Here is a 22,278-nt window from a genome sequence, read left to right on the forward strand (position 1 = left end):
CGTGGCTCCATTTTGTCAGTAATGCCTAACGTGGCTCCCAACAATATTCATAGTTTTATACAGTTTACTGAAATAAAAGACATGTATTTATTACTTGATCTTTCTTTTTTATACTCTTTTGCACTCTTTACCATTGTGATATACCATGTTTTTAAACAAGATTAATATCTGTATACACATTTATAACCTGATTGTAGTGTTCTTCTATTTTACATTGCAATATTGATTAAATATTTTGTCCAAATGAAATTTTTATGTTTTAAAAACAGATGATCAGTTCTAGTACTTTAGTTAGTCTTTTTTTTTCATTTTTATGTCCCTTTTTAAAAAATATATCTCTGTTCTTTACTAATGAAACCTGATTCTCTGTAGTCCTTCATAAGTTTCTCTTTTTTTTTTTGACAATTACTGCTCACTCTTTTTTGAATCTGTAAATCATGTATTTTATTAACTATGGAAAATTCTCCACCATTATTTTTCCATTTTTTCAAACTTTTGAAATGTACAGAAAAGTACAATGAGCATACAACCTTCACCTTGATTCAAAAATTACTGATGATTTTCTTAGGCCAATTTTTATGGAACCATTTGAAAGTATGTTGCAAATACAATTTTCAGAGCCTGTCTCCAAAACATAATGACATTCACCTAAGTAACCACAGGATCATTATCACGTCAAGGAAAATCAAGACCAATTTCCAGCTATTAATAATATAAGTAATATATCTCCATTGTACACAAATGTCTTCCAGAATTGGTTTAACTAGTATGTGATCAAGATGCATATTATTTTTGCTTCTTGATCTCTCTAATATACTGTGGACTCTACCCATATTATATATAAACATACATAAACAATGACCTTTTGAAAAGAATAAACCAGTATTCTTTGAAAAGGTTGCCTCCTGAATTTGTCTGATTGTTTTCTTGTGACTTGACTTGCTCCTGTATCTCCTGTGTTTTCTAAATATTCAAATATGTCTATCTAAAAGTTTGAGTATAACCAGGGTAAATTTTTGGCAGGAACACCTCCTCATAGATGATGCATTCTACTAAGGGATTATAATTTCATTATTGATGATGCTAACTTTGACTTTAACTTCTTTAAGGTGGTGACTGACAATTTTCTCCATCATTAGTATGTATTAGGTTGGTGCAAAAGTAACTGTGGTTATGCATTGTTGAAATTTGCTCTTTGATATTAGAATATATTCTTGAATTAATGTGGTTATGTTATACATATTTTAATGTGCATTTCTTGCTTTATGTTTTTTAATTTGCTAAAGACTTTTTCAGTTCAGTCACTCAGTCATGTCTGACTCTTTGCAATCCCATGGACTGCAGCATGCCAGGCTTCACTGTTCATCACCAACTCACAGATCTTGCTCAAACTCATGTCCATCGAATCAGTGATGCCATCCAACCATTCATCCTCTGTCATCCCCCTCTCCTCCTGCCTTCAATCTTGCCCAGCATCAGGGTCTTTTCTAATGAGTCAGTTCTTCACATCAGGTGGCCAAAGTATTGGGGTTTCAGCTTCAGCATCAGTCCTTCCAATGAATATTCAGGACTGATTTCCTTTAGGATTGACTAGTTTGGTCTCCTTTCAGTCCAAAGGACTCTCAAGGGTCTTCTCCAATACCACAGTTCAAAAATATCAATTCTTCAGCACTCAGCTTTTTGCTTTTTACTTGCTGCTTGCTTTATATTTATTTAAGACTATAGAAATGATGTTAGACAAAAATCAAATTCAAACAATTTTCTTACTCAAGTTCAAAGCAGGTCACAAACCAGCAGACAACTCACAACATCAACAATGCATTTGGCCCAGGAACTGCTAACAAATTTACAGTGCAGTGGTGATTCAAGAAGTTTTGCAAAGGAGAGAAGACTTGAAGATGAGGAGTGCAGTGGCCAGCCATCAGGAGTTTATAGTGACGGACTGAAAGTATCATTGAAGCTGATCCTCTTACAGCTACACAAGAAGTTGCCCAAGAACTCAAGGTCGACCATTCTACAATCATTTGACATTTGATGCAAACTGGAAAGGTGAACATCTTTTTTGGGGTGTGTTAGTTCTAGAAGGTCTTGTAGGTCTTCACAGAACTGTTCAACTTCAGCTTCTTCAGCATTACTGGTCGGGGCGGAGACTTGGATTACTGTGACACTGAATGGTCTGCCTTGGAAATGAACAGAAATCATTGTGTCATTGCACAGATTGCATCCAAGTACTGCATTTTGGACTTTTTTTTGTTTTTCTATGACGGCTACTCCATTTCTTCTAAGGCTTCTTGCCCACAATGGTAGATATAATGATCATCTGAATTAAATTCACCCATTCCAGTCCATTTTAGTTCACTGATTCCTAAAATGTCAATGTTCACTCTTGCCATCTTCTGTTTGACCACTTCCAATTTGCGTGATTCATGGACCTAACATTCCAGGTTCCTATGCAATACAGCTCTTTATAGCATCGGACTTTACTTTCATTACAAGTCACATCCACAAGTGGGTGTTGTTTTTGCTTTGGCTCTGTCTCTTCATTCTTTCTGGAGTTATTTCTCCACTGATCTCCGGTAGCATGTTGGGCACCTACCAACTTGGAGAGTTGCTCTTTCAGTGTTCTATCTTTTTGCCTTTTCATACTGTTCATGGGGTTCTCAAGGCAAGAATATTGAAGTGGTTTGCCATTCCCTTCTCCAGTGGACTATGTTTTGTCAGAACTCTCCACCATGACCCGTCCATCTTGGGTGGCCCTAGATGGCATGGCTCATAGTTTCATTGAGTTAGACAAGGCTGTGGTCCATGTGATCATATTGCTTAGTTTTCTGTGACTGTGGTTTTCAGTCTGTCTGCCCTCTGATGGAGAATGATAAGAGGCTCCTGGAAGCTTCCTGATGGCAGAGACTGACTGAAGGGGAAACTGGGTCTTGTTCTGATGGGCGGGGCTGTACTCAGTAACTCTTTAATCCAATTTTCTGTTGATGGGTGGGGCTGTGCTCCCTCCCTGTTGTTTGACCTGAGGCCAAACTGTGGTGGAGGTAATGAAGATAATGGTGACTTCCTTCAAACGGTCACATGCACACGCTGCTGCATTCAGTGCCCGGAGCCTGAAGTAGGTCACCATCAACCCATGCCTCTGCCAGAGACTCCTGGACACTCACAGGAAGTCTGGGTCAGTCTCTTGTGGGGTCTCTGCTCCTTTCTCCTGGGTCCTGGTGCACACAAGATTCTGTTTGTGCCCTCCTAGAGTCTGTTATGGAGGAGGCAATGGCAACTCACTCCATTACTCTTGCCTGGAAAATCCCATGAACGAAGGAGCCTGGTAGGCTGCAGTCCATGGGGTCACTAAGAGTCGGGCATGACTGAGCGACTTTACTTTCACTTTTCACTTTAATGCATTGGAGAAGGAAATGGCAACCCACTCCAGTGTTCTTGCCTGGAGAATCCCAGGGACAGGGGAGCCTGGTAGGCTGCCGTCTATGGGGTCGCACAGAGTCAGGCATGACTGAAACGACTTAGCAGCAGCAGCAGCAGCAGAGTCTGTTACCACAGTCCTGTGTAAGTTCTGGTGGCTCTATGGTGGGGTTAATGGCCACCTCCTTCAAGAGGGCTTATGCCATACCCAGGTCAGCTGCACCCAGAGCCCCTACCCCTGTGGCAGGCCACTGCTGATATGTATCTTCACAGGAGACACTCAAACACAGTTCTGGTTCAGTCTCTGTGGGATCTCTGGGTCCTGGTGCACATAAGGTTTGTTTGAATCCTCTGAGCATCTCTAGTGGGTAAGGAGTTTGATTCTAAGCACAATTTCACCCCTTCTACCATCTTCCTGGGGCTTCTCCTTTGCCTTTGAATGTGGGTATTGTTTTTTGGTGGGATCCAACATTTCTTCAGTCAACAGTTGTTCAGCAGTGAGTTGTAGTTTTGGAGTTCTCACAGGAGATGAGTGCAGAAACTTCTACTTGGTCATCTTATGCCATATTGATTTGTTACTCCATATACCTGGAATAACAGGCAAATTTGGCCTTAGAGTATAAAACAAAGCAGGTTAACAGAGTTTTGCCAAGAAAACACACTGGTCATAGCAAGCACCCTCTTCCAATAACACAAAAGAAGACTCTACACATGAACATCGCCAAATGATCAATACCAAAATCAGATTGATCATACTCTTTAGAGCCAAAGCTGGAGAAGTTCTGTACAGTCAGCAATAACAAGACTGGGACCTGACTGTGGGTCAGCTTATGAATTCCTTATTGCCACATTTATACTGAAATTGAAGAAAGTAGGGAAAACCACTAGCCCATTCAGGTATGACCTAAATCCAAACCCTTAGGATTATACAGTGGAAGTGACAAATAGATTGAAGGGATTAGATCTGATAGAGTGCCTGAAGAACTATAGACAGAGGTTCATGATATTGTACAAGAGGCATTGATCAAGACCATCCCCAAGAAAAAGAAAAGCAAAAAAGCAAAATGGCTGTCTGAGGAGGCCTTATAAATAGCTGAGAAAAGAAGAGAAGCTAAAGGCAAAGGAGGAAAGGAAAGATATACCCATCTGAATGCAGAGTTCTAAAGAATAGCAAGGAGAGATAAGAAAGCCTTCCTCAGTGATCAGTGTAAAGAAATAGAGGAAAACAATAGAATAGGAAAGATTAGAGATCTCCTCAAGAAAATTAGAGATATCAAGGGAACATTTCATGCAAAGGTGGGCACAATAAAGGACAGAAATGGTGTGGACCTAACAGAAGCAGAAGATATTAAGACGAGGTGGCAAGAATACACAGAAGAACTGTACAAAAAATATCTTCATGACCCAGATAACCATGATGGTGTGATCACTCACCTAGAGCCAGACCTCCTTGAGTCCAAAGTCAAATGGGCCTTAGGAAACATCACTATGAACAAAGCTAGTGGAGGAGAACAAAATAGCTCCAGTTGAGCTATTTCAAATCCTAAAAGATGATGCTGTCAAAGTGCTACACTCAATATGCCAGCAAATTTGGAAAACTCAGCAGTGGCCACAGGACTGGAAAAGGTCTGTTTTCATTCCAATCCCGAAGAAAGGCAATGTCAAAGAATGCTCAAACTACCACACAATTTCACTCATCTCACATGCTAGTAAAGTGTAGCTCAAAATTCTCCAAGCCAGGCTTCAACAGTACATGAACTGTGAACTTCCAGATGGTCAAGCTGGATGTAGAAAAGGCAGAGAAACCAGAGATCAAATTGCCAACATCCATTGGATCATCAAAAAAGGAAGAGAGTTCCAGAAAAACATCTATTTCTGCTTTATTGACTACACTAAAGTCTTTGTGTGGATCACAACAAACTGGAAAATTCTGAAAGATATGGGAATACCAGACCACATGACCTGCCTCTTGAGGAACCTGTGTGCAGGTCAGGAAGCAAAAGTTAGAATTTTACATGGAACAACAGACTGGTTCCAAATCGGGAAAAGAGTATGTAAAGGCTGTATATTGTCACCCTGCTTATTTAACTTATATGCAGAGTACATCATGCAAAATGCTGGACTGGATGAAGCACAAGCTAGAATCAAGTTTGCTGGGGGAAGTATCAATAACCTCAGATATGCAGATGACACCACACTTATGGCAGAAAGTGAAGAGAAACTAAGGAGCCTCTTGATGAAAGTGAAAGAGGAGAGTGAAAAAGTTGACTTAAAACTCAACATTCAGAAAACTAAGATCATGGCATCCAGTCCCATCACTGCAAATAGTGGAAACAGTGACAGACTTTATTTTGGGGGCTCCAAAATCACTGCAGGTGATGAATGCAATCCTGAAATTAAATGACGCTTGCTCCTTGATAGAAAAGCTATGACCAACCCAGACAGCATGTTAAAAAGCAGAGACATTACTTTGCCCACAAAGGTCCGTTTAGTCAAAGCTATGGTTTTTCCAATGGTCATGTACAGATGTGAGAGTTGGACCATAAAGAAAGCTGAGCACCAAAGAACTGATGCTTTTGAATTGTGGTGTTGGAGAAGACTCTTGAGAGTCTCTTGGAATTCAAAGAGATCAAACCAGTCAATCCTAAAGGAAATCAGCCCTAAATATTCATTGGAAGGACTGATGTTGAAGCCTAAACTCCATATTTGGCCACCTGATGTGAAGAACTGACTCATTTGAAAAGACACTGATGCTGGGCAAGATTGAAGGCAGGAGGAGGGGGTGATGACAGAGGATGAGGTAGTTTGATGGCATCACTGACTCAATGGACATGAGTTTGAGTAAGCTCTGGGAGTTGGGGATGGACAGGGAATCCTGTCATGCTGCAGTCCATGGGGCTGCAAAGAGTTGGACAAGACTGAGCGACTGAACTGAACTGGAAAGGTGAAAAAGCTCAATAAGCGGGTGCCTCATGAGTGGACCACAAATCAAAAAAAAATCATCGTTTTGAAGTGTCCTCTTTTTCTATGCAGCAACAATGAGCCATTCCTTGATCAGATTGTAACATGCGATGAAAAGTGGATTGTATACAGCAACCAGCAATGACCAGCTCAGTGGCTAGACCAAGAAAAAACTCCAAAGCACTTCCCAAAGCCAAAACTGCACGAAAAAAGGTCATGGTCACTGTTTGGAGATCTACTGCTAGTCTGGTCCACTACAGCTTTCTGAATCCCAGTGAAACCATTAACTCTGAGAAGTATGCTCAGAAATCAGTAAGATGCATCAAAAACTGCAGTGCCTGCATCTGGCATTGGTCAACAGAAGGGCCCAGTTCTTCTCCACAGCAACAATTGTCACACAAACAAGCCTTCAAAAGTTGAATGACTTGGGTGATGAAGTTTTGCCTCATCTGCCATATTCACCTGACCTCTCACCAACCAACCACCACTTCTTCAAGCATCTCAACAACTTTCTGCAGGGGAAATCTTTCCACAACCAGCAGGAGGAAGAAAATGATTTCCAAGAGTTTGTTGAATCCCGAAATACAGATTTTTACATGACAAGAACAGACTTATTTCTCATTGGCAAAATATGTTGATTGTAATGGTTCCTATTTTGATTAATAAAGATGTGTTTGAGCCTAGTTATAATGATTTAAAATACTAGGTCCAAAATCACAATTACTTTTTCATCAACCTAATATCTTCCACTGGTAATTAGTACATAATTTATGGGGTGATGTTTGCCATCATATCTTGTACTCTCTCAAAATAGTGATTTTTTTTTAAATTCTAGTGCTCCTTTTATAAGTTGGCATTCTTCTCTTAAAAATTTAAAAAAAAAATCCAAATGAACGATATCAACAACAAAGACATGACTCACCAGATGATCATGAACTATAGCTTCTCTCTCCTTAAAGGACATGGTACAGACTTTCTTTCTATTTACAAATTTCAGTTTAAGTATTTGGTAGAAATGTTAGGATCTTTTGTTCTGTGTTAGTATTGCTGTGGACTTAACGGATTTCATCGAGTCGTTCTTGTTCCAAATCTGTCTAGTAGGAAGCCTTCAAGCCAGCTCTTATGACCTTCTGATGCCCCTTTTGATCTCTTACTATTCATGGCATAATGGAATTTCTCAGTTTCATGTTACACTTTTTATCTTTAGACCTTCAATCATGCATTTCTCCAAAGTATCCTAGGTCTTTTTATTCAAAGTTGGTATTTAGACATGAAGAACTGGGTGTTGCTAGCTCATGGCTATTGGAAAGTTATTGACTTTAAATCCTTGCTTTGAACATATCTAAGAAATATATATATTAATATATATTTTTGATTAAAAATCATAGGCCTGTATTGATATGTATAGTTCAAATTTAGCATTATAAGATTGTACTGATTTCTTTGATATTGTATGTTTATATTTTCCACTGCAGATCCTGGCTCCTAGTAATGTTAATGTAATTACTTATTAATGCAATTACTTTTTGCTTTATCCTACAAATTATTCATCAAATTGTTGAAAATACAGTATTACTGTTAAAAAGAAAACTATTGACTAAAGCTTATAATTTGTACATTTTTTTTAAATCTCGCATCATTTCCTACTATGATGGATGTATGGATTCAATGTATAGACTGTACAAATGCCTCTTGAATTAGTTATTTTCTCTGTATGACTTATGTTGCCAATTTGATATGCAGTTAGAGTTATATGTTTTATTTTCAATTTCTGTTTTGAAAAATCTTGATTTTTTTTTTCTTTTTGTGTTAAGCTTTTAACATGAAAGATATTAATAAAAGGTATTCTTAGGGAAATCTCACTTCCATTTCTATTCCTTACTGTCATTTTCTCCCTATCCCAACTAAGAGTCAGTTTCATTCATTTCTGATTTATCCCCTTATAATTTGTTTAGTTTTAAAAAATGGATTCTTCTTCTCTCTTAATAAGTGATAGCATACCAAAAATATTGGTTTACACCTTGCTTGTTTCAATTGTCAGTGTCCTGATAAACACTTCATGTAACTCCATAGCAACCATTTTTGTTCCTTGTAGTATAGTTTAACTATTCCTGATTAATGGATATATAGAGTGTATCCAATCTTTTGCTGTTACTAATAATATCACAGTTATTAATTTTGTTTTATACTTACTAAGGTACATCTTCAACATAGGAACCTAAGACTGGAAATGTTTTATTAGACAGTAAATGCATTTGAAACATTTTTGGACATGGTTAAATTTTTCTCCATAGAAAAAAATTCGTATCATTTTGCATATAACCTGTCATTATTTATGCAGCCTTATTAAGAGAGTATGGTATAAATATTTAGAGTTTAACAATCTGATTACTAAGAAATGCTACCTCAGTGCAACTTTTATATCTTTGATTATGAATACCTTGTCATATGCTTAAGAAGTATTTTTATAAGCTTAAGGAACATTTTACATGTTTAAAAACCACTTTTTCTTTTATTTTTAAGTTTTTTTATTGATGTATAGTTGATTTACAGTATTACATTAGTTTCAGATATACAACATAGTGATTCAGTATTTTTATAGATTACATTCCATTTTTAGTTATTAAAACTTTTGGCTATTTTATATATTTTGCATCCCTGTGCTGTACAATATATCCTTGTACCTTATTTATTTTATGAATAGTAGTTTGCACCTACAAGCCTCCATCCCTACCTTCTACCTCTCCTTCCGTCTCTCTCCTAGTAACCACTAGTTTGTTCTCTATGTCTGTGAGTCTGCTTCTTTTTTGTAATATACAGTGCATTAGAGGCCACTACCAAGAGCCTGTTTTACTTTTTCATATAGTCACTGCTCAGTGTTTTACTCCAATGCTTGCTCTAATGGTCTTAGAAAATATATTTCCCTTCTTTCATGTAAATTGGGGTTTTTGGTCTCTCTGTTTCTTAATTACAGTGTAGGCATAGCTGTATGTGATTTGTTTGCTCAAGTTTTTGATATGTGAGTATGGGGGGAGTTTGAATTAAGTTGGTTTCCATCATGCTCTTATTCTATCATTCTTTTGTTCTAATTTCTTTATGCCAATGAGAGATGACTTAACCTTTATTTCAGTCTAACTCCAATTTCCTGATATATTTAATGCTTTTGTGATATGACATTTCTTGCCTAGTTTTGCAATTCTGTCCTTAATTCTGTCTGATTCTATAGATTCTAAGTTAAGCATATTGAATCTTGAGCAGTTTAGATCTTGTTGTAAAAACAAAATCCATAGAAATAAAACACTTATAATTGTTTGCTCTGTAATATGGTCTGCTTTTTCTTTGCTAACTATAGGGCCCTGAAATGGTCACACATTTTTTTTTTTCCAAAAAATAGAGAGCTGTGTTTTTGTGATCAGTTCTGATTTCTGTATAGGTTGCAATAAAGTTAAAGTGCCACTGGCACTGAACAGAGAAATAAGAGAAATTCAAATAATTAAACAGAGAACATAGACTCCTATTTAATGTAAAGATTGTACTCCACTATAAAAAGTTTCCATTGTGGTAATAATACTTCTGCCTCTTGCTTCCATCTCTAGTCTATTTCAAATAATTGTTCTGCATCTTTAAAAATGAGTAAAAATTATTTCCATGAATGATCACTCATGGTTTCATGAAGGGGCTAGACTAGTTTTCTTATTGACTGTTTCAGAAACTAATATAAACATAACTAAATAGGCTTAAAGTATAGCTGTACTATTGGTCCCTAACTTGGATCCATGAGGGAGCAAAGAGAATTGAATATCTGATTTATAAGAAAGAGTTAAATGTTTTCATAAGTTTCGTGAGAATGAAGATGGCATCCACATTCCTAGACTGGATCATTTAAGTCCAGAATTCTTCATTGTCAGGGAGGCAGGAAAAACATTTTAAAAGAAAGGAATACTTATTACCAAGCATGGTAGAAAAACAAACAAAAAAACATTTGACTTCTGTGATTTAAATCACTTTGAATTTTGTAGTCAGACTCTTCATACCTGACCACTGGATATCTCCAACTTGAAATTTTACAGGCACTTGAAACACAAATGTCCAACTCTGAATTTTTCTGTTAATTCCAGTTGCAGCTGTGGTTATTTTTTTTCTTTTATTTGGCTGTGCCATCATGGCCCCAGTGTTCACAGTAGAGAGCTTGTTATCATCCTTGACTCTTTGGTCTCTTCTATACCACATATAGCAGACTCATTGGAAAAGACCCTAATGCTGGGAAAGATGGAAGGCAAAAGGAAAAGAGCATGGCAGAGGATGAGATGTTTAGATAGTGTCACCGACTCAATGGACATGAACTTGGGCAAACTCTGGGAGATAGAGACAGAGAGTCCTGGCATGGGTTTCAAAGAGTTGGACATGACTTAACAACAATGCCATGTACAATTTCACATCCTGACAATTTGCATGCTAAACAAAATTTGAATTTTTGTCTTTCTTCTCTGTCACTATCATCACTGTCCTGGCTTATACATTTATAGTTTTCATTGGATTACCCAACAGCTTCCTATTTTGTTTCCCTGTGGCTAGACTTAGCTTCTTCAGAACCTTCCTCCTCACAGCTGTTTAAAGCCTTTTAATGAATCTCCAGAGTTCAGACTCTCTCAGTAATCTGACCTCTTTCAGACTCCCATCCTTACTTTTGGCTCTTATCATCCATCTTTACACTACTCCAGCACTACTAAATTGTGTGTAGTTCTCTTGGTATGCCATGCTGTCTCTGAGTCTAGACAATTGCTTACGTCATTCCTTTTCTAGAATGCCTCTCCCTAATCAGATATTTATAGTCCCTATTTTCTCAGTGCAAATGTCATCTCCTCCATAAAGCTCTTCCTGGTTCTCTCCCTCTCTCTGACATGCACATGGACTATGTCGGGTGCTCTTACCCTCATGCGGTATTTTATTGATAAGACTAATGGTACATGTCTTGGTCACTGTGCCTGGCACCAGGGTCTGGCGAAGGGTGGTATATAATAACTAATTGAATATATTAATTAAAGAAATAATCAGATTTAAAAATAAGGCACAGGGTGAAATTGCAACTACTTGATTTTTTATAAAAGATTATTCCTTTTATATGTATCTTTACTTATGTGCTATACTATACTACATTTTACATATTTAATAAATGTCAGTGATACAGGAATCATGAAAAATATAATCAATCACTTGAGCATCCCATTAAGTTACTAGGTGAGTTCAGGTCTGTTTCTGCTATGTTTGTAATTCTTGTGCTTGTTTCCAATTGGAATGATATTTAGTGTCTTGGGGAATAAATATAAAATACCACATAAACTATTCAGCAAACAGATCTGTGCATGTGTGTGTGCTAAGTCATTTCAGTCATGTCCAGCTGTTTGCAACCCTATGGACTGTAGCCTGCCAGGCTCCTGTCCGTGGGGTTTTCCAGGCAAGAATACTGGAGTGGGTTTCCATGCCCTTCTCCAGGGAATCTTCCCAACCCAGGGACTGAACTAGTGTCTCATGTCTCCTTCATTGGCAGGTGGGTTCTTTACCACTAGGGATCTGTAGGATATTTAAAGATTCTTGAAATTCCCCTTTGTTGCTGCAGAGCTGCTTGTAAACAAAGTGAACTAAAGTGAATCTTTAAAAAATTCTATTTTTAGTCAACCTAGAAAAATGTACAGAATATATATATTTCCTATTTTTAAAACCCTTCCTATACTTTTCCTCCAGATGGTGGTTCATTCTTTCTCCTTACTCTCCCTTCTCTTTGGCCAGGCCATTGAACTGGCTGCACTCTTGGCTTCATGCTTTACTGTCCATTTGCAGAAGGTCAGCCTATTCACAATAACTCAGATTTTCCCTCCACCTACATATCTACCCTGTAATCAAGGCTGGGGCCAAAGTCTACTTCCTCTTCCTTTTAGACCTTCTCCCTTGCACATTAGGTGAAATGATCTCCCCTCTCTAGAAGTCAGAGAGGACTTGTACCTCTTAGGAGTTCTATATTATTTTCATTGCTATATTCCCGAACAGCTGACCTTCAATAAGCACATATGGTCCACATCCTCATTTAAGTAACTGCCCTTTCCTTGAGGTCTAGCAAGAATAATATGCTTTTCATTTTTATATTCAAGTACTCACAACAGAATGTTCTTTATAATATAGTTATTATTCAAAAAATATATGTTGAATGAGTAAATATGTAATGGACAGATGGCTACATAATAAATCATTATTTATTAGGGGAAATAAAGTATAATTAATTCAACTTATATGTATTTGAGCAGCTGCTGTATGCCAGCCACCCTGCCTTGTAAGAGGAATAAAAAATCCTCAAGATTTGAGGTTAGTCAAGGATCTAGACCTATAGTGCAACAATTAAAATACTGTGCATTTTATACACAATGAAGAAGCTGTGAGAGTAAAGAAGGAATATCTAAGTCAGTCTGAGGAGGCAATAAAGCCTGGTTGAGTAGGATGACAGCTTATCTAAGTCTTCAAGTGCTAATCAGGGTTAGTCAGGACTAATGTACCTGCATAAAGTTGGAATAAGTATCCAAGAGAAAATGAATTGAGTGCATTTAATATTATGTGCTGGTTTTTAGCCTCCAGGTGGCAGTGGCTTTATTACAGTGGCTTTTGTGACACCAACAGTCTTGAAATCCAATGTGAGAAATCATAAAATCATTCTTACACTGTTTGTTTTGCAGTAGAACCTCACAAACATGTCTCCTGCATTGGCAGGCAGGTTCTTTACCACTGGTGCCACCTGGTAAGCCCAGATGTGTGGACATGTTTGTCTTTTTCCTGATCATAGGGGCAAAACTCAGTCTTTTAACATTAAGGATAATGTTAGCTGTGGCAACTTTTCTGTATGGCCCTTACCAGATAGAGGAATTTCCTTCTTAACTCTATTTTCGTTAGGCAGGCTGGTTTTTGTCAAAGACTTTTCCTGCAAGTTTATTTTGCTATGTGTGTGTGTTGTGTGTTAGTCATTCCATTGTGTACAACTCTTTGTGACGCCATGGACTGTAGCCCACCAGGCTCCTCTGTCCATGGATTTCTCCTTAAATGTTTTATGTCTTTTTGTTATTCCACTCTCCCATCATTGCATTGTTCTTTGTTAAACAGATATTATCTAGTGTGCTATTGAAATTCTCTTGCTATTTCTTTGTTATTTTATTAATGGTTATGCTGTGAATTGCCATTAATATTTTTGCTTATCACACTCTAACTTTGATTAATACCAACTTTATATCTGTATTATACGAAAACTTTGCTCCAATAAAGCTCTGTTCCCCCCCTCCATGTTCTTATTATTGTACAAAAGACATTTCTCTACATTATAAGCCCATCAACCCAATTTAATATTTTTTCCTTTCTGCAGTTGCTTTTTAAATACATGAGAAACAAGAAAAGTGCTACAAACAAATATACATTTATGGCAGTTTATGTTTATCTGAATAGTTACCTTTATTGATGCTCTTTATTCCTTCCTGTCAATTTGAGTTACTGTCCAGTGATTTTTTTTTTTTTCCAGTCTGAAAGACACTCTTCAGAGCAAGTCTGCTGGAAAATGTTTTTCAAAGCCTCTCAGCTTTTTCTCATGTGGGACTGTCTTAATGTATTCATGCTTGAAAGATAGTTTTACTGGATATAGAATTCTTGGTTTAGAATCTTCTTTCAGCACTTTGAATATGTCATTCTTCTGTCTCCCATCGTTTCTGATGATAAGTCAGCTGGGAATTATTTTGAAGATCCTTTGTATATGATGAGTTATTCTTCTCAGCTTTTTCAAATTTCTCTTTTTGTCTTGGTCTTTCAAAAATTTGACTGTGATGTTCCTAGGTGTGGATATCTGAGTTGATCTTGCTTGGAATTTGCCAGGCTTCTTGGATGTATGTATAGTTTATTTTCCCTCAGAGTTTGGAATTTTTGTCCATTATTTCTTCAAATATTATTTTCACCCTTTTCTGACTTTCTTCTCATTCTGTGGTTTCTGTTATGCATCCATCACTGTACTTTGTGGTTTCTCTCAGATCTCTGAGAATCAGTTCATTTTTATTTCAATCTTCTCTCTGTTCTTAAGACTGAATAATTTCAGTTGATCTGTCAAGTTTACTTGGTTCTTTCTTCTGCTTCTTCAGATCTGTGCTGAGCTCCTCTAGTTAATTTTTCATTTCAGTTATACTTTTCAACTCCAGAATTTCTATTTCGTTATTTTTTGTTATTCTTTTTTATTTATGGTCTCAATTTGGTGTGATATCATTCTCTTACATTCTTTTAATTCTTTAAGTATGGTTTCTTTTAGTTCTTTGAGCATACTTGTAAGAGCTCACTTACAATCTTTGCCTAGGAAATCCAACATCTGAGCTTTCCTTGAAATTTTTTCCTAATAACTGCTTATTATTACCTTCTGGGTCATACTTTCCTGTTTCATATTTTATAATTTTTGTTGAGAACTGGACATTTTATATAATATGACAATGCTGGGAATCAAATTCTCCCTCCCCAGAGTTTATTATTGTTGCCATGTGCTACTTGTTGTTGTGGTTGCTGCTGCAGCTGCTGTTTATTTGTTTCTTTTGTGATTTTCCTAGACTAATTCTGTAAATTCTGCATTCTTTGTCATGTGCAGCCATTGAAGCTTCTGCTCAGTTAGTGGTCGTCTAATGATTTGACAGAGATTTCTCTAAATTCTTTGAACCAATGAACAATAATTACCAAGGGACTCTGTATGTGTGTTGGGCATGCATTCAACAATCTTGTAGTTTTCAACTCTTTCTTACCTTCACTCTCTGCCTTTGCAGAACCTCAACAGAAGATAGTTAGGAAACTAGAGCCTTGTCATATCTCCTGGATATGTGCACAACCCTGCACATATATGTGACCTTCTAAATTCTGCTACTGTATCAGAAATTTTCAAAGACCTCCAAAGATACCTCTTTTCCCACTTTTCCCCTTTTAAATTTTTTGGTCTGCCTCTTGCTAATTCCAACAGGTATCCTCACTTCACTAGGATGTTAAACAGTTACCACTGATGTTTTAGACAAATATCCTGGGACTAAGCTTGTTCACACTGATTAAACTGTGAGTCATGTCAAACAAAGATAAGCTCTGAATATGGGACTTTTCTTAGAAGTTGCCAGATAGATCAAATTGTGACACTGTCTGGGCATGGTACTTCTGGGATAGGTTCAAACGCATTATGCTTTCATTGTCTAATAAGATTTATCTTATAACTTATTATAATTTAAAATTAGCATAAAACTAACAATATCATTTTATTCAGTTCAGTACAGTTCAGTCGTTCAGCCATGTCCTACTATTTGCGACCCCATGCATCGCAGCACTCCAGGCCTCCCTGTCCATTATCAACTCCCAGAGTTCACCCAAACTCATGTCCATCGAGTCAGTGATGCTGTCCAACCATCTCATCCTCTGTCGTCCCCTTCTCCTCCTGCCCCCAATCCCTCTCAGCATCAGGATCTTTTCCAATGAGTCAACTCTTCGCATGAGGTGGCCAAAGTATTGGAGTTTCAGCTTTAGCATCATTCCTTCCAAAGAACACCCAGGACTGATCTCCTTTACAATGGACTAGTTGGATCTCCTTGCAGTGCAAGGGGCTCTCAAGAGTCTTCTCCAACACCACAGTTCAAAAACATCAATTCTTCAGTGCTCAGCTTTCTTCACAGTCCAACCCTCACATCCATACATGACTACTGGAAAAACCATAGCCTTGACTAGACAGACCTTTCTTGGCAAAGTAATGTCTCTGCTTTTGAATATGCTGTCTAAGTTGGTCATAACTTTTCTTCCAAAGAGTAAGTGTCTTTTAATTTCATGGCTGTGGTCACCATATGCAGTGATTTTGGAGCCCCCCAAAATTTAAGTCTGACACTGTTTCCACTGTTTCCCCATCTATTTCCCATGAAGTGATGGGACCAGATGCCATGATCTTCGTTTTCTGAATGTTGAGCTTTAAGCCAACTTTCTCAGTCTCTTCTTTCACTTTCATCAAGAGGCTTTTTAGTTCCTCTTCACTTTCTGCCATAAGGATGGTGTCATCTGCATATCTGAGGTTATTGATATTTCTCCCAGCAGTCTTGATTCCAGCTTGTGCTTCTTCCAGCCCAGCATTTCTCTTGATGTAATCTGCATAGAAGTTAAATAAGCAGGGTGACAATATACAGCCTTGATGTACTCCTTTTCCTGTTTGAAACCAGTCTGTTGTTCCATGTCCAGTTCTAACTGTTGCTTCCTGACCTGCATAGAGGTTTCTCAAGAGGCAGGTCAGGTGGTCTGGTATTCCCATCTCTTGAAGAATTTTTGACAGTTTATTGTGATCCACACAGTCAAAGGCTTTGGCATAGTCAATAAAGCAGTAATAGATGTTTTTCTGGAACTCTCTTCCTTTTTCAATGATCCCGCGGATGTTGGCAATTTGATCTCTGGTTCCTCTGCCTTTTCTAAAACCAGTCAGGTGGAGAGGTCTGACAGAATGTGGTCCACTGGTGAAGGGAATGGCAAACCACTTCAGTATTCTTGCCTTGAGAACCCCATGAACAGTATGAGAAGACAAAATGATAAGATACTGAAAGAAGAACTTCCCAGGTTGGTAGGTGCCCAATATGCTACTGGAGATCAGTGGAGATATAACTCCAGAAAGAATGAAGAGATGGAGCCAAACCAAAAACAATACCCAGTTGTGGATGTGACTGATGATAGAAGCAAGGCCCAATGCTGTAAAGAGCAATATTGCATAGGAACCTGGAATGTTAGGTCCATAAATCAAGGCAAATTGGAAGTAGTCAAACAGGAGATGGTGAGAGTAAGCATCAACATTCTAGGAATCAGCAAACTAAAGTGGACTAGAATGGGTGAATTTAACTCAGATGACCATTATATCTACTACTGTGGGCAGGAATCCCTTAGAAGAAATGGAGTAGCCATCATGGTCATAAAAGAGTCCAAAATGCAGTACTTGGATGCAATCTCGTAAACAACAGAATGATCTCTGTTTCTTTCCAAGGCAAACCATTCAATATCACAGTAATCCAAGTCTATGCCCCAACCAGTAACACTGAAGAAGCTGAAGCTGAATGGTTCTATGAAGACCTACAAGACCTTTTAGAACTAACACCCAAAAAAGATGTCCTTTTCATTATAGGGGACTGGAATGCAAAAGTAGGAAGTCAAAAAACACCTGGGGTAACAGGCAAATTTGGCCTTGGAATATAGAATGAAGCAGGGCAAAGGCTAATAGAGTTTTGCCAAGAGAATGCACTGGTCATAGCAAACACCCTCTTCCAACAACACGAGAGAAGACTCTACACATGGACATCACCAGATGGTCAACACCGAAATCAGACTGATTATATTCTTTGCAGCCAAAGATGGAGAAGCTCTATACAGTCAACAAAAACAAGACCAGGAGCTGACTGTGGCTCAGATCATGAACTCCTTATTGCCAAATTCAGACTGAAATTGAAGAAAGCAGGGAAAACTGCTAGACCATTCAGGTATGACCTAAATCAAATCCCTTATGACTATACAGTGGAAGTGAGAAATAGATTTAAGGGCCTAGATCTGATAGATAGAGTGCCTGATGAACTATGGACGCAGGTCCGTGACATTGTACAGGAGACAGGGATCGAGACCATCCCCAAGAAAAAGAAATGCAAAAAAGCAAAATGGCTGAGGAGCCCTTACAAGTACCTGTGAAAAGAGAAGCAAAAAGCAAAGGAGAAAAGGACAGATATAAGCATCTGAATGCAGAGTTCAAAAGAATAGCAAGGAGAGATAAGAAAGCCTTCCTCAGCGATCAATGCAAAGAAATAGAGGAAAATAAGAGAATGGGAAAGACTAGAGATCTCTTCAAGAAAATTAGAGATACCAAGGGAACATTTCTTGCAAATATGGGCTCAATAAAGAATGGAAATGGTATGACCTAACAGAAGCAGAAGATATTAAGAAGCGGTGGCAAGAATACACAGAAGAACTGTACAAAAAAGATCTTCACAACCCGGATAATCATGATGGTGTGATCACTCACCTAGAGCCAGACATCCTGGAATGTGAAGTCAAGTGGGCCTTAGAAAGCATCACTATGAACAAAGCTAGTGGAGGTGATGGCATTCCAGTTGAGCTATTTCAAATCCTGAAAGATGATGCTGTGAAAGTGCTGCACTCAATATGCCAGCAAATTTGGGAAACTCAGCAGTGGCCACAGGACTGGAAGAGGTCAGTTTTCATTCCAATCTCAAAGAAAGGCAATGCCAAAGAGTGCTCAAACTTCTGCACAATTGCACTCATCTCACATGCTAGTAAAGAAATGCTCAAAATCATTTATTATTAGATATATATTCTGCATAGCCATTTTATTATAAAACGAATGTATTTTAAAATGAAACAATGATTCACATGATCCAACCACTTTGCAAGCACCAAGCCAACAATAAGCAAAAGTAAAAATCCAATGAACATTCATTTTGCTTCAGTCTTCCTCACCAAAAAATTAATCATAAAATTTGAAAGAGTAAATAGTCTTGAGAGAGTCCAGATCTTATGAAGAAACAGATATTTTTGAGACCTAGTATAGCATTCCTGAGTCCTGAAAGAATGTGCCCATGTGTTCAAGGAATCAATGTCAGTGACCGGTAAGAAGCTGTGGAGCAGATGGGGAAAATACCAGAAACCCAAAGCCAGGAAATTAGTCTCATTTTTCAAAAGAAAAACAAACTAAAGTGGGAATGAAATTTTAAAAGTATTCTAGATCGGCTTATTTAGGAGGTTACTGGCATTTACCCATACCACCATTTAGAGCATATGTTGATTTTTGTATTTCATGGCATCCTTGTTGACAAGATACTTGTGTAACCATGCATGCAAACGTGCTAAGTCGCTTCAGTCATGTCTGACTCTTTGTGACTCTATGGACTGTAGGCTGCCAGGCTCCTCTGTCCATGGAATCTCCCAGACAAGAATACTGGAGCAGGTTGCCATTTCTTCCTCCAGGGGATCTTCCTGACTCAGGGATCGAACGCATATCTCTTACGTCTCCTGCTTTGGCAGGTGGGTTCTTTGCCACTAGCGCCACCTGGGAAGCCATAAGCAAAGACCACTAATGAATGGGTTGTTGTCTTCCTTGGTACTTGCATTGGGCTGCTACTGAACTCTGTAATTTTTGTCCTCTATTTGCTAAAGGCATACTTATGAACTGCATAGTTTCCAGTACTATGGGGAAACTCATCCTGTATCAAATGGCAGCAAAGGACTGAAGACTATCTTGGCCATGGGGGGCGGGGGAAGCAAGAACATGAAATATTAAAGGGCAGTTATGTAAACCTCTTACATTTAAGTCCTGATGTTAAATTGGAAGAGACTAATACTAAAATAATAATACTAATATTAAGAAAAAAATTTTTTTTTAATTTTTGTTTTGGGGTTTTGTTTTTGTTCTTTTGCGAGCACTCTAGACTGAAGCACTGCATGAAATGAAATAGTATATTTTATGATTTATGGCTTCTCTTCCAATGCTAAGATTTGGGTATTATATATATAGACGGTTTATTTAAAGAAAAGTTAAAATATTTTAATAACTGACAAGAACAGCGTTTAAGTGTAAAATACATTGAATCCTAGTATCCCAAGGTGAAGCATTTGTTTTTACCTGTTTCATTCTCTGTAGTAATTCTTCCTTTTCTGGTGACTGGTATCAGTAAGACCTGATATTGGATGGGAGAATCACTCCTGAAACAATTAGTATGCATGTATAGATAGATTCCAGATCATTCCTCTGATGCTGAAATGCAAAAGCTTATGCTAAAAATAAAAGAAAAATAATTTAATGTTTCTTTGCAGAAATAACTTTTAAGTATTCAAATTGAACCATCACTATCTTAAATTGTAGCTATGTGATTTCACCTAATGAAAGAAACTAAATGAATCCATGCTAATGCATTATTGGTATGTGCAGAACAAGAAGAACAAATCACACAAATTTTCCCACTTAATTATTGTGCTAGAAATTCATTGTCATATTATTGACCTATTTGGTCATGCCCAAGTTAATCATGTCTGAACCTTTCCCAGTGGGAAATAAGCTTGTTCACTTCCTGTCTTGCAAGAATATCAACTAAAACTCAGTCGCATATGCCTATAGCCCTATCGTTGCAGCCCACCGTAACCATCATCTCCAACAGCGAGACTGCAGTCTGCAGTGAGCCCAGGAGACTTAGTGTCAGAAACTCATCACTTCCTGTGTCCTTTTTTTTTTTCCTTTTTTTCCATTCTGCTCCATCATTTGCCACATTAAATTAAACCTAACTGTTTGCCAAAGCCGTTCCTGCCTTCTCTTTGCAAGGACCTGTTTTGAAATACAGAGTTTACGTGCAGTAACAGACTAGTAAACCAGCAACTTTAGTCGCTTATTAAAGTCAAGCATGTGTCTTTGTTTCATGTTGCTAATGATGTGGAACTATGGAGGCCCGAGTATATCTCGCCTGGATGGTGTGGGAGCGAATGCTGAGAGCTCATTACTCGGCTCCCCATTGGAATCCTGCAGGCTTCCGCTCATTGAGGAGACTGTGGGGGCTTTGACAGAATTATTATACTGAATATTTTTAGACTCATTAACTATATCACCAAAGCAAAACATCTCTTCCTTAGATGCAAATGGCTGCAGCTACTGTGGCTTTGCTTTAGTTATTGCAGAAAAAAGGATGAAGCTTGAAAACAACTTAAGAAAAAGACTTTTCATGCCTGAATGTTTGATTTTGCAACTTCTATTGGGACTGTTTGTGGCTGTTTTGCCCCGTTTGAACCACTTGTATAGAAGAGCTGTTTACAAAGATAAACATATCCCCATATTAAGCAATAATCCAAATCTTTTTTTAATTCTCTGTGTGTCCTAGAGTGCATTTCTGGATGTGAAGCTTTGACAATTATACTTTGGGCTGAGGGTTATGATGTTCATTCCCAAGATTATAGAGTAACTTTTGGTGCCTGACCTAAATCTAAACTGAGAATGACTGTGTAGTTAAAATAATAATTTGGGGGAATAGCTATTCTCTAATTCGGAAATTGTAACATATGCTGGCGGGCATGAAAGATGACACACTGTCTTAGATCATTACAGTACCTTAACACAGCAGTCTGATTTAAGGTTGAAGAGCAAGAAAGGAATTTTAACCTAACTCCAAATTGTCTTGCTCTCGTGGATTTCAGTTCTACTTTAATACTACTTTATTGAGGCTATTTAATTTAGACTTAAGAAGCTCTTAAAGGGAAAAAAACTGCATACCTTAAAATTAATTCCTTAGAGCAGAGGATAGAAAATTACCTTTATGGTGGCATTTGCTATGGAAGTTTGGTTGGATCTGTATAGAATTCCAGAAGGAAATTAAATTTCAATTCTTTGATGGAGAGCCTTTAATATCTTATATATTTCTGTTTACTAGTGTGTCAAAAACTTGCCACCTCCAGCACCTAAGCTTAGATATGTTCTCTGGGTATTTAAACATTAAGATTTTATCTGAAATATTTTGTACGTTAACAGAAAAAAAAAATTGTTGTTTGTGCACTAATATTTAATGCTTTGGAAGAAATACCCTTTGATTTTATTTGCGGTTCATTTCCCACACTACAGTGCTTTGACAATGGTGACAGTGACTTCATACATCAGGAATTTCTCCTGCTTTCCATGACCGCCAGGGAGTCTGAGGGGAATACTTTACATCTGAAACATGTTTTCCTTTGGGATTCCACCATTAGAATAACAGGTCTGATCAGTAGCCCATTATGAAATGGAACTTCTACAATGGAAGAGAGAAGAAGGAAAAACATCCTAAAAATCAAATGCATACTAATAACACTGGGATTTTTCCA

General features: G+C 37.7%; 1 protein-coding gene across 1 annotated transcript in view; it reads left to right on the forward strand.

Annotated features, from left to right (window-relative positions):
* The window catches only part of CCDC178 (coiled-coil domain containing 178), a 368,604-nt gene that overhangs the window by 283,627 nt on the left and 62,699 nt on the right, over positions 1 to 22,278 (forward strand). The gene's annotated exons all lie outside the window — the stretch shown is intronic.

Source organism: Capricornis sumatraensis, chromosome 21 (assembly GCF_032405125.1).
Source record: "Capricornis sumatraensis isolate serow.1 chromosome 21, serow.2, whole genome shotgun sequence".
NCBI lineage: Eukaryota > Metazoa > Chordata > Mammalia > Artiodactyla > Bovidae > Capricornis > Capricornis sumatraensis.